This window comes from Lipotes vexillifer, unplaced genomic scaffold, assembly GCF_000442215.2.
Source record: "Lipotes vexillifer unplaced genomic scaffold, Lipotes_vexillifer_v1.1 scaffold316, whole genome shotgun sequence".
Taxonomy (NCBI): domain Eukaryota; kingdom Metazoa; phylum Chordata; class Mammalia; order Artiodactyla; family Lipotidae; genus Lipotes; species Lipotes vexillifer.
This window is the reverse complement of record NW_006780802.1, coordinates 25,802-39,557: the sequence shown is the minus strand read 5'-3', so window position 1 is coordinate 39,557 and position 13,756 is coordinate 25,802. Positions and strand designations below refer to the sequence as shown.

Sequence of the window (13,756 nt, the reverse complement as noted above, 5' to 3'; positions counted from 1 at the left end):
CAACAGGGCTTCCCTGGTGGCGCAGTGGTTGAGAGTCTGCCTGCCGATGCAGGGGACACTGGTTCGTGCCCCGGTCCAGGAAGATCCCACATGCCGCAGAGCGGCTGGGGGCCCGTGAGCCATGGCTGCTGAGCCTGCATGTCCGGAGCCTGTGCTCCGCAACAGGAGAGGCCACAACAGTGAGAGGCCCACATACAGCAAAAAAAAAAAAAAGAAAGAAAAAATCTTCCAACAAACGAAAGTCCAGGACCAGATGGCTTCACAGGTGAATTCTATCAAACTTTTAGAGAAGAATGAACACCCATCCTTCTCAAAGTCTCCCAAAAAATTGCAGAGGAAGGAACACTCCCAAACTCATTCTACGAGGCCACCATCACCCTGATACCAAAACCAGACAAAGATACAACAAAAAAAGAAAATTACAGACAAATATCACTGATGAATATAGATGCAAAAATCCTCAACAAAATACTAGCAAACAGAATCCAACGACACATTAAAAGGATCATACACCATGATCAAGTGGGATTTATCCCAGGGATGCAAGGATTCTTCAATTTACACAAATCAATCAATGTCATACACCATATTAACAAACTGAAGAATAAAATCCATATGATAATCTCAATAGATGCAGAAAAAGCTTTTGACAAAATTCAACACCCATTTATGATAAAAACTCTCCAGAAAGTGGGCATAGGGGGAACCTACCTCAACATAATAAAGGCCATATATGACAAACCCACCGCAAACATCATTCTCAATAGTGAATAAATGAAAGCATTTCCTCTAAGATCAGGAACAAGACAAGGATATCCACTCTCACCACTATTATTCAACATAGTTTTGGAAGTCCTAGCCACGGCAATCGGAGAAGAAAAAGAAATAAAAGGAATACAAATTGGAAAAGAAGAAGTAAAACTGTCACTGTTTGCAGATGACATGATACAATACATAGAGAATCCGAAAGATGCCACCAGAAAACTACTAGAGCTAATCAGTGAACTTGGTAAAGTTGCAGGATATGAAATTAATGCACAGAAATCTCTTGCATTCCTATACACTAATGATGAAAAATCTGAAAGAGAAATTAAGGAAACACTCCCATTTACCATTGCAACAAAAAGAATAAAATACCTAGGAATAAACCTACCTAGGGAGACAAAAGACCTGTATGCAGAAGACCATAAGACACTAATGAAAGAAGTTAAAGATGATACCAACTGATGGAGAGATATACCATGTTCTTGGATTGGAAGAATCAATATTGTGAAAATGACTATACTACCCAAAGCTATCTACAGATTCAATGCAATCCCTATCAAATTACTAATGGCATTTTTTATGGAACTAGAACAAATAATCTTAAAATTTTATGGAGGCACAAAAGACCCCGAATAGCAAAAGCAGTCTTGAGGGAAAAAAACGGAGCTGGAGGAATCAGACTCCCTGACTTCAGACTACACTACAAAGCTACAGTAATCAAGACAATATGGTACTGGCATAAAAACAGAAACATAGATCAATGGAACAAGATAGAAAGCCCATAGATAAACCCACGCACCTATGGTCAACTAATCTATGACAAAGGAGGCAAGGATATACAATGGAAAAAAGTCTCTTCAATAAGTGGTGCTGGCAAAACTGGACAGCTACATGTAAAAGAATGAAATTAGAACACTCCCTACCACCATACACAAAAATAAACTCAAAATGGATTCGAGACCTAAATGTAAGACTGGACACTATAAAACTCTTAGAGGAAAACATAGCAAGAACACCCTTTGACATAAATCACAGCAACATCTTTTTTGATACACCTCCTAGAGTAATGGAAATAAAAACAAAAATAAACAAATGGGACCTAATGAAACTTCAAAGCTTTTGCACAGCAAAGGAAACCATAAACAAGTCGAGAAGACAACCCTCAGAATGGGAGAAAATATTTGCAAACGAATCAATGGAGAAATGATTAATCTCCAAAATATATAAACAGCTCATGCAGCTCAATATTAAAGAAACAAACAACCCAATCCAAAAATGGGCAGAAGACCTAAAGAGACATTTCTCCAAAGAAGGCATACAGATGGCCAAGAGGCACATGAAAAGCTGCTCACATCACTAATTATTAGAGGAATGCAAATCAAAACTACAATGAGGTATCACCTCACACCAGTTAGAATGGGCATCATCAGAAAATCTACAAACAACAAATGCTGGAGAGGGTATGGAGAAAAGGGAACCCTCTTGCACTGTTGGTGGGAATGTAAATTGATACAGCCACTATGGAGAATAGTATGGAGGGTCCTTAAAAAATGAAAAATAGAATTACCATATGATCCAGCAATCCCACTACTGGGCATATACCCAGAGAAAACCATAATTCAAAAAGACACATGCATCCCTATGTTCATTGCAGCACTATTTACAATAGCCAGGTCATGGAAGCAACCTCAATGCCTATCAACAGACAAATGGATAAAGAAGAAGTGGTACATATATACAATGGAATATTACTCAGCCACAAAAAGGAACGAAATTGAGTCATTCATTGAGACATGGATGAATCTAGAGGATGTCATACAGAGTGAAGTAAATCAGAAAGAGAAAAACAAATATTGTATATTAACGCATGTATGTGGAACCTAGAAAAATGGTACAGATGAACCGGTATGCAGGACAGAAGTTGAGACACAGATGTAGAGAACAAACGTATGGACACCAAGGGGGGGAAAGCCGCAGGGGGGTGGGGATGGTGGTGTGCTGAACTGGGCGACTGGGATTGACATGTATCCACTGATGTGTATAAAATTGATGACTAATAAGAACCTGCTGTATAAAAAAAAAATAAAATTTTTAAATTTTTAAAAATACAAAAAATATTAAGAAAAATAAAGAAGCAGACTCACAGATAAAAAGAACAAACTAGTGGTTACCACTTGTGGGAGTGGGCAATATAGGGGTGGAGAAAAAATGGTTTATATGAAGTCACGTGTGTGAAACTTTTGGAAATTGTAAAGCACTACATAAATTTTTTAAAATCTTTCATTCAATAAATATTTACAATACAATTATTTTAATACCTATAGAGAAGTAAGTCAAAACTGTGATTTTGATATAGAAAGTAATCAGGTCTCTGTTGTCTACACATGGATCATACTAACTAACTCTGATTCTTCATACTTACTTCATGTTCTCTCCATAAAGAACTGGGCGATTTCCTTAAATCTGAGAGACCTTGTTATGTCCTTTTTCTTATTTTTTTTACTCTTTTTTTTTTTTTTGCAGTACTCGGGCCTCTCACTGTTGCGGCCTCTCCCGCTGCGGAGCACAGGCTCCGGACGCGCAGGCTCAGTGGCCATGGCTCACAGGCCCAGCCGCTCCGTGGCATGTGGGATCTATCCCGGACCGGGGCACGAACCCATGTCCCCTGCATCGGCAGGCGGACTCCCAACCACTGCGCCACCAGGGAAGCCTTTACTTTTTGCTTTTAATACCCCTTCTTGACTTCCCACAACAGCAGTGACTCAATGAAGTTTTAAATGGCAGCACATATAGTGGTTACTTAAAAAAATTTTTTTTGATTGCTTGCTTCCACAATACCAGAGACAAAGAACTCTTCCCTGGGGACCATCCTGCCATCATGTAACCTACAGTCAGGACCACAATAAAGGAAATGAGGGAGATGAGTAAGGATTATGCCCCAAGGGGACTCCAGAAAGAGACAGAATGCCCCTAAATTATATGGATGTGCATTTTGAGTGCTTTGGGAACTTTTCAGCGTCCTCATTCTACATGGATGATGTGTCATTTTGTATTATCGGTATTAATATTTCTCTTCACTAACATAGAAATAAAGCATTTACTGAATAATTTTAATACCTAGTAGAATTATTCATGGGGTACTATGCCTAAGAAAGCCATGTAATGTGTAGAGAAATTTTTTTTTTTTTTTTTTTTGTGGTACGCCGGCCTCTCACTGTTGTGGCCTCTCCCGTTGCGGAGCACAGGCTCCGGACGCACAGGCTCAGCGGCCATGGCTCACGGGCCCAGCCGCTCCGCGGCATGTGGGATCTTCCCGGACCGGGGCACGAACCCGTGTCCCCCGCATCAGCAGGCGGACTCTCAACCACTACGCCACCAGGGAAGCCCTAGAGAAAATTTTTGAAAGATATTCCACATACGGAACTTGAAGACAGCACTTCATTTATTCACAGTGACCCAACTCCCTATCATTCAGTATTGTTAGGGAAGGGCCTGACCTTGAGTGACTTCTTGGAATGTTAAATCTCTCTAGTGTGCATACAAAGCACTTTTCAAAGCTTTTCTAAATTCCCACCCCATTAAATAGAGTTAGTGGAAGTTAGTATACATGTATACTTATTTTTACAAATATTTTAATTTCTTTTATTCTGTAGACTTAAGTATAGACTAGTGCTGTTCCTTAAAATTGCCTATATTTTCTTGTGTACTTGAGGCTGTAGTGCAGTGAATGATGATGGTCATTTTGAAGGAGGGAAAAAACCACCTCTCAAAGCTGGCAAAACATCACAAGATTCACTTCCGCATCTCCATTCCTCTACAGGAAGAGATGGGATACACACCTCCCAGATGGCTAGAGATGTGTACCATCACCATTTGAGAATAAACTTGAACATCCGTTCTAGATCATACTTCTTGGCCAATATGCACAGATTCACTTAGAATAAGTGATCTTGTCACTTGCAGTACTTTATTTTTATCAAAGAAACATTGACCATAGAAATAATCCACTGTGATTTACAACATTAAAATGCAGTCTCGGGAAAAATGAAAACTCATGTTACAGACGTGGTGTATGGGTTGGACTTGATAATGCTAAAGTTCTGCGGTTATTGTCTTTGTTAGGGTTTTTCACAGGGAAAATGTTTTCAGAGTTCCATATTCCTTCTAACAGTGGAGGAACTGTGTCTTCATACTGACCCCTAGTGGCAGTTTAGGAAGAAGTTGGGGGAGGGGCAAAAAAAGGTAATAGGTTTGTTTTGTATTTTAGTGAAAAGGCACACTAATTTAATTTGAAATACTCTTCAATGTGTCTAAAATAATATTTTAAAACATTACTGAAAGATTGTGATCTGAAAAGCATTCCATTGTGGTGCTTTTAAAGAGATAGTATTCTACTGCTAAGTGTGTGTTAATAGATGCTTGTCTTCGTCTCTTTTTAAGGTGAAGTCATTTCAGAATATTTTGACACATTAATTGTCCTGGTGACTGAATATCGGCTGTGCTATATAACCATATAGGATAAATATAATACACTTAACCGACATAAATTAATCTTGTTGTTAGGTACTTACTCAAGAGTTGAATTTTTGCTCTTGACTTTATATAACAGAAAAGATTATTTTGTTTTAAAATTCTGACATATCACTTTGTTGTCAGATGCTACCTCCTTTGAATTAGAATGCTCACAATATGAGAATACTGCAAGAAAACTTGAGTTAGTTTCCTTTTAGAAAGTTCAGTTTTGTAGTAAGGATGTTTCAAACTTTTGTATTCAGTATGATACCTCAAAGAACTTTATTTAAAGTGTTCTTCACTATTTTAAAAGCCTTCTGAGTTAATAGATAAAATAGATGGGAAGCATCTTCGTGGCAAATTTAAGTAGTATTCTTGCCTTATTTCCATCCAGGTTTACTGAGTGGATACTTTCCATTTCTACCCCCCTTAAGTGCCTAGATTCCTTCTCTGCTGTGTGTTGACAGATGCCTCTGATTTGAAGGAATATATAGAATGAAAAGCTGGATTTTGCAATAAAAACAAGTTGATTCCATACCCCCATTTTGTGTCAGTTGATGCCTAGTCGACCTTCACAAACAGTTTGAATTTTGTTGGCTACAAGTTTTGTGAGGCTAGGTGAATCCCATGAAATGTTCATTTAGAAACTTATCTATGCTGCTTTTATAACCTAGAGAGCAGAGACTAACATTTGCATAAACTTATTTTAAATTTGCTGCTACATCCTTCAGGTTTAATTTCCACTGTTACTGATTTTAAGAGGAAATTATCAAACAGTTTGGATACCTTTATATTGTGTGATTTTTCTCTTAAAATTTGAAGCAGTGCTTAAAACCTACATAAATTCCATTTTTACTCGTCTTTGACTTTTCAGCATTAATCCTTTCCCTTGATTTTTCTTCCCTCTGAAAATGGCCTTTATTACTCATTTGTTGCTTAAACAAAGAGACTTGGGTGGGATGCTTGAGGAAACTGCTTCTGCTCTAGCCCTGCAGGGGTTGGAGATTTGACCATCTAGCTGAAAAGTTGTCTGAAAATGAAAATTTCATACACACATGCAAATTTGGATATAGGATCCTATTTTCCCATGATCTAAGAAATGGAGTCAGGATATAGGAAAATCTCTGCCCCTGTGGCTCACTGAGTATGCGTGGATGATGGTGATGATGATGTTGATAGTGATGGTGAAGGTGATGATGATGATGATGATACCTGGCCTGTGTGGCCAGGTGTTGGGCTAAGTACTCCTAATGGAATGTATCACTAAATCCTTGAAGCAGTCCTGTGAGGTAGGGAATATTATCATCACATCCACTCTGCAGATGAGGAAATATAGGCACCGTCTTTGCTCAAGTTCACAGAGGTGGGATGGACACTTCACACCGAGGCAGTCAGCTATGTACATCCAGAGGGAGCTTGTGACTTCTCTCTCTCTGCCTCTTGCTCACTATCTCTGCGACTTTGAACCTCTCCAAATCTTCCAACCAAATGTTTCCCTTTGCCCTCCTGGTCTTTTCGGATTCTTCCAGACTGCAGGCACCTTTGGAGAACTGAATTTCGATCCCCTCCTTTCCTTCCTTCCTCCTTCCTCCTTTCTTCCAGGTTCCTTTCCCTGTTTTCCCTTCTCTTCCTCTTCCTTATATTCTCTTTATACGAGAATGAGAAAGAGGAAAAAATGTATCCAATGGTTAATAAGAATTTCCCACTATGCTATACATCAAAATGGTCTCCCTTATTTCTCATTCCCTGAGGAATGATGAAGTGAACCAAATTGATTCTGGTTCTTTTTTTTCTAGAAAATACAGTACTTTTTAAAGCTTAAGAGACTGATAATTGTAAAAAAGATAGTCAGATCATCATGGTTTTAATTCTGTGTCTGTTGACTGACTTGCTTCCTGAGCAAGTCTTACTCTCACTAAATATTATCTTTCTTAACTCTAAAAAAAGTGAATCTGGATTATCTATTATATTTTGTGTGTCTAAGCGATTACTCTTGACCCAGGATCACAGGGAGCCTGGAACATACCTTTCACTAGGAACTAGCTGGGGTCACTCTTTACCACTTTTGTCATTTTATCCCAGAGGCTAAGGAAGTTATTATCTGTGAATTTCGGTTTCTTTTGTAACTATTTCACAGTTACTTGGGTGTTCTTTATGTGTCAGGTACTGCTCTAGGCTGTAGGGATCATGACAATGGTTCCATGAAACTCCTTTCATGAAGTCTACAGTTTGGACAGGGAGACAGACAACACACGAGTAATTTTAAGGTAATTTCAGAAGTGATAACAGTATAGATGAAATAAAACAGCACGAAGTCATAGAGAGGGGCATGCATGACACCAGCGTTGTGAAAGGGGTCACAGGAATGACACAGCTCGTCAATGACCGTCTCTCTGACATTAGAGCTTATGAGATGAGGGTAGTCCTGGCAAGGGCCAGGGGGTTTTATGTGCCATCACACTAGAGATTTCAGCGTCCTTATTTTTTTTAGTTAAGAAAATCAACAACACGGTATCTCTAATTACTTTGGGATTGTGGCCCTTGTCATATCCAGTTATGTAAATAGACTGCTTTCCAGGCTAAACAGAAACATTTGGTAACTGCAGAAGCCATTTATTATGAATGTTCTAACACCTTGACCATTATTCCTATTTTATCAGGAGACAAGTCAGCCATGCAAAATGAAGACAGTTGTTCTTTCCTGATGGCAGCTAGTTAATTACTGGCAGGCATTCCAGCTTTTTGAAACAGAAGGTGGCATGTATGGAAGTGAAGTATCCTGACTGAACAGATAGGTCAGTAAGGATTCCATGTCACTTGTAAGAAAATTACATTTGATTTCCCTGCACCTTGATTGACTGCCTCGTAATTGGTAACAAAAACCCGCATGCTCTCTGTGGAGGTGCTGGGTTGGTGTGTGCTCATCTCTTTGCAATTAGCAGTTTTCTCTTGAAAAATCATGATGTCACAGCAACTGTAGCATAAAAGCATGTTCTGGAAGTTCCCAAATCATACCTGCTAGGACACATCGATATGATGGAAACAATTTGGTTTCACATAGTTTTAAAATTTTTTTTTGCATTTTTTTCTTATTTTGCTATAGGATGCAAAACTTCCCACATCTGTTTCTATGTCTGGGTTTCACTTTAATAATAGTGTTACTTTACACTCTTCATTTTAAGCTTTTTGCCTGCAGCTAATTGTGATTCTCTCCCTTACTATGGATAAGCATCTTTAAATAATACTTTTTTCAAAGGAGACAATACTCTTTGATAATTTTGTCAATCCTGGGGTTCAGCCAGAGTTGAGGGACACATATATTAGTCTTCTGCAACTGTGGAGCTGCTGCAGGGTGATGGTTCTTTGGGACTCAGAAACTGATCAATTTAACAAACACCCTCAACTTCTTAGGTTTGAAAAAACTTTGAAAAACTGGCTGGGATGAGAGTCAGGAATCCTGTTCACAGCATTCCAGATCCGGCTGTGATAACCAGGAGATCTGCTTATCATAACGGCCAGCACCCCACCCCCCTCGCACCTGTATAGACTCGCCGGGAGCCTGCAATTAAACTCGCCAACACTGAGTCACTGCTGCATATGCACCTCTCTTCACCACTTGCAGCGTGTCTGCCACCAATATGTCTTACTTGGTGTGACAAACCTCACAGAGACATATGAAAAGCCGTGCTGGTGGGAATGGTTGTAATCACTGTTAACAAACAAGGTTCTGATTGCCAATATTACCATCTGTTCCAGCGGGTTCCACATATCCCCCTGTATATGGGCTCTGTTAAACAGATTTTCTATGCGGCCCAAGGTCACCCTTGATTCATGTAACCAGCCTTTGCAGATGAGTTAAATATGAGTCTCCAAACAGCAGCAAGGATCAAAATCTGAGAGGTACCAAATCGTGTCCTCTGATGACACAACCCAAACAAACTGTGTTTGCAGAGAAAGAATATCCACATCCCTTGATACATGAGAGGGACAGATCCCAAAGACATTGTCTAAAGTGGAAGATTTCATCTATTAAACTTCATATAAAAATGACTTCATGGGAGGACTTCCTTGGTGGCGCAGTGGTTAAGAATCCGCCTGCCAATGCAGGAGACACGGGTTCCAGCCCTGGTCCGGGAAGATCCCACATGCCACGGAGCAACTAAGCCCGTGCACCACAACTACTGAAGCCCGCGTGCCTAGAGTCCGTGCTCCGCAACAAGAGAAGCCACCACAATGGGAAGCCCACACACCGCAATGAAGAGTAACCCCTGTTCGCTGCAACTAGAGAAATCCCGCGCACAGCAACGAAGACCCAACACAGCCAAATAAATAAATAAATAAATAAAATAAATAGTTAAAAAGAAAATGACTTCACTATATAATCCGAGAAGCCTAGGCGTGAGGAGGAAATAAACTGCTTTTAAGAATAGATATAAGTGATACAAGCGGAGATCCCCATATTGTTGGATCCCACCCCTTCCTGCAAACTTCACACTGAGCTAAGTACTTTTCCCTCTCCACTTCTGGACACCAGTGGAGGTTTTCATCACTCCCCTTGAGTTGATTCAAGTCAATTAAAATATATCGATCTTCTCGGCACTGGGGATATAAAAAGACTCACATGCTGCCTAAGAAGTAGGCACCAGGCATAGACATGGCAGAGGAGGGGTGATTAATAAGGAGGGGCAGTGATGGACGTGGGTAACCTCACCCAGGAAGCGGTGAGTGAGCTGGCCTTGCGGGGTCCTCAGGTAGAGGTTCAGGAGGGATCTGGGGGCAAAGGGAGCATGAGTGTCAAGGCACACAGACATGAAATAGCACTGTACTTTCCGGGAAGCATAAATAGTCGCTATTTGTGCAATTGAGCTCTTCCTTAGCGCTCTTAGTGCCCATGCTGTAACTGTGGGGCTTGGGGACTTAATATGAAAAACTATGTGCTGAATTCCTTTCCGTAACAGGCGCCGTAAAATAATATTTCGAGATCGTGACTCTTCTCTGACTGTGAACACTTGTGCCCAAACCTCATTTTTTAAAACAAAAGGAAATGTATACGTTTAGCAAACGAATGCTCTGAGAACATGTGAAAAAGAGACCTAACCTAGTTTTGGGGGTCAATAAATGCTTCCTTGAGGAAGAGACATTTGTGCCAAACTTGGCAAGATGAATGGGAATTATCCGGGGGAAGGGATGGCTGGGAGTGAGACCAGAGTGTGGGCACATGCCGAGGTGAGACGGAGCCTGGCGTATGGCAGGTTGCCAGAAAGGCCTAGGACACGACAACAGGAAGAGGTGGCGGGGTGCACGGGCTGGTGAGGGAGGTGGGGTCAGCTCATGCTTGGCCTCAGAGGCCACGTGAGAAATTTGGGGCTTTATCCTGAACAATGGCAAACCATGGAAGTTTTAAGTAGGGGAGAAATAAGATTATTTTTAAAAAATCACTTAAGCTGTAAGATGGAGAAAGGATTGGAGGGGATGAGGGGAAACCTGTTAGGAGAGTACTTATATCAATCCACAAGATACAGGATGTTGAATTGGATTCAGTGGGAGAGATGGAGATGGAGAAAAGGAAGCGTTCTGAGAAATATGGAGGAGATAAATAGTCAGGACTTGGTAATAGATTGGATACACATGACATGTCGAACTTCACTTCTATTTACATATGTCAAATGACATAAACAGATGTTTTTATACATTCCCATATTTGGTTTGTAGTTTGGTTAATTTCTGTTTCAATTTACATTTTAAACTCTTAATTGATTAAACTCCTAATTGATTAAACTCCAGCCGGATGCAGACTAATGACAGTAAATATCAGAAAATAGTTTCAGATTGCTGTGATGATATATGGCCCTGTAATTCTGGATTTTGTAACAAAGCAGTTTGACTTCTGTCCTATTCATTTGGATAATGCTCTACCATCTAGGAGACTAAAATGTGTCTTAAAAATAGGATAGGCTTCAGCTTGTGTATATGTTAGACTTGGGGAAAAATAAGACAGAACGCCTTGGGTTTGAAAGCACAAAATTAATGCAATTCTTTTTTTAAAAAAAAGTACAAATTCTGCACTCTATTTCTATGACTGAAATTAGTTTTTTTTTAAATAAGACTAATAGCTTGATTTTTCATATCATAAGTTAATCTCAATTATGCTTTTTGCACTTAGAGCTGCACGTAGCAAATTATGGGCAGATATGCACATATAATATACGTTGCTCTCCCAGCTGTGCCTGTATGATTTGTCTTTCGGTGCTGGCAGTTATGTTCAATTTAGTACAAGCTATATTCCACTGTGTACTAGAATCTTTGGTTTTTTTAAACAGCTAGGTTTTTATGTACTTCCCTTTACTGCCTCCATAAAGAGCAAAGAAAAAGCAGAAGGTAGAGTATAAATGAACCAGGGTCAGACATGCCTTCGTATAGGAGAAAAGGAGAAGCAAAATCCAAGCAGAAAGGCTGAGAGCAGAGACACCCTTGATGAAAATCCCTGTGTCTCCATGACCCAGGTTTGTTTGTTTGTTTTTACATAAACTAGAGAAACTAAAACCATGGAGTATGATCCTACATACTTACTTAAATTTTCCCTAAACTCCCCGATACACACAAAAGATAAAGCCTTTCAGAATTTACTAGTATGCATTTACCTAAAGCATTTCTGGCTTCTATCATGGATGCCGTTGAAATACCTCCATTGTGTGCTCTTTCTTTACTCTCCAAGATGTGTTAAAAAATGAACATTGTCAAAGATAAAAACCACTAAGTGACAAAGGAATCGTGCATTTTAGCCAAGGTGTGTTTATAATGATTTAAAAAACACAGAGTATTTGATTTAAGGAACTGATTGCATCAAGTGCATGAAAAATAATTCAAAGGAAACAATTTTTTTTGAGAAGGTTTAAGCTTATGTTAATTAATTAGAATATATGCATAATTAAAAATTCTTCCTGGCATTTTTTTTTAATTCAGTGTTGAGTATGAGAAGTTCCTGGTGAACTAATATATTAGAGCCTTCAAATTTTCCCTTATTCATAAAATCAAATGACCACCGTGTCAGTTAATAATAGGAGAGAGACGTAAATGTGAGATTATCTTAAGAGTGTTTATTTTATCCTCTAGGAAAGGAATTTAACCGCTCTTCCTCAGGCTGCCATAGTGAGATGCAGGGCCTTCCTCTCAATATTTTTCTTGGGCTTCCTCCCAAATTTTGGTCACATGTCATCTAACCAAATTTTAGTTTTAAGGGACGCCATCCCAGAGAAAGACTAGGAGATGCCACAGAGGGTTAAATAGACACCAGGAACTGGAGAAGGGGAAACATGGAACTGAGTGCTGACTTTAACTTGGTATCAATCAGTAGGGTGTGTTTTCTGGATGGATTTATATAAACCGGGGGTAGGAGGTGCGTTCAAGGTCAACACCAAGGAGCCCTTGTTCTCCAGAGATGTTGCCTCTAGTCATTCTGTTCCTGCCCAGTGGCTTCTGTTCAGTCTCCTTCAGAGCTGGTTTGTGCCTGATTCACAGCTTCCTTTCACCTAAAGCTAGCAGTCTCCTTACTGAGGTTGTGTGTGTATTCTGCTCTCTGATGAATAATTGTGATACCTTCTGTTCTTGACACTGTCAGTTCTCCTTCACAACCAGCAAAGTGACAGAACCAAACTGAACTCATCAGAATACAGAGTGACGGGCTAAACTACATAGCCTCACTTCTTTTTTTCAGTGTTGGTTACTACTGTGATCCTAAATTTTTTTAAAAGTGGCAAATATAAACTGGAAAAAGATGTTCGTATTACTGAAGTCTGAAGTGTATTTTTATTGTCTTGATTAACTCTATTTCTATGATGATTTAGATGGATTTTTAACATAATTTGGGGTTTTCCTTTAAAACCAGGATGCTCTATATATCTTACTTCTTGAAACATCTCTTATTTGGAGCAATTCCAAACATTGAAGAACATAATTAAATCAACTTCCACTCTTTAAAATGATCTCTTTTTTAAATTTTTGCTATTTTATGAGCTTTTTGAGTGATTACAAAGCAAGGACTATAGAAAGTATAGTGTTTTTAAAAGGAGGTTTAGGATTTCTAACTGTGGGAAAACGTTTTTATACTAGAAATAGGAAATTTAACAACTGAATATGCCTACATTACTAAAATTATTCTTGTCGATATCATGACTTTGATCTTGATATTTAATTTGTAAAAGCAACATCCACCCCCAAAATGATTTGCTGCCTTCAAACGTGTTAACGTCTGCCTACAGTTAACAGCCTCACTTAAAAAGAGGCAAGATGAGCTGAAAAATTTTAAATTCCCATGCTCACTCATTCCTCCCATTTAAACCTTTGTTTTCTTACTGGTTAGGAATATTTTAATAGACTTTCTTTGAATAGAATTTCCTGGTCTTGTAAGTATCACTGAGTTAAAAAATGAATACCTGTAGTAGGTTTCTAAGAAAGTAGTCATGCATTTTCCTATAACCCA

The 13,756-nt window shown here is 39.2% G+C and overlaps 1 protein-coding gene across 1 annotated transcript in view; it reads left to right on the top strand.

Moving 5' to 3' along the window:
- ARMC3 (armadillo repeat containing 3) overlaps positions 1 to 13,756 on the top strand; it is a 71,452-nt gene that overhangs the window by 51,750 nt on the left and 5,946 nt on the right. The gene's annotated exons all lie outside the window — the stretch shown is intronic.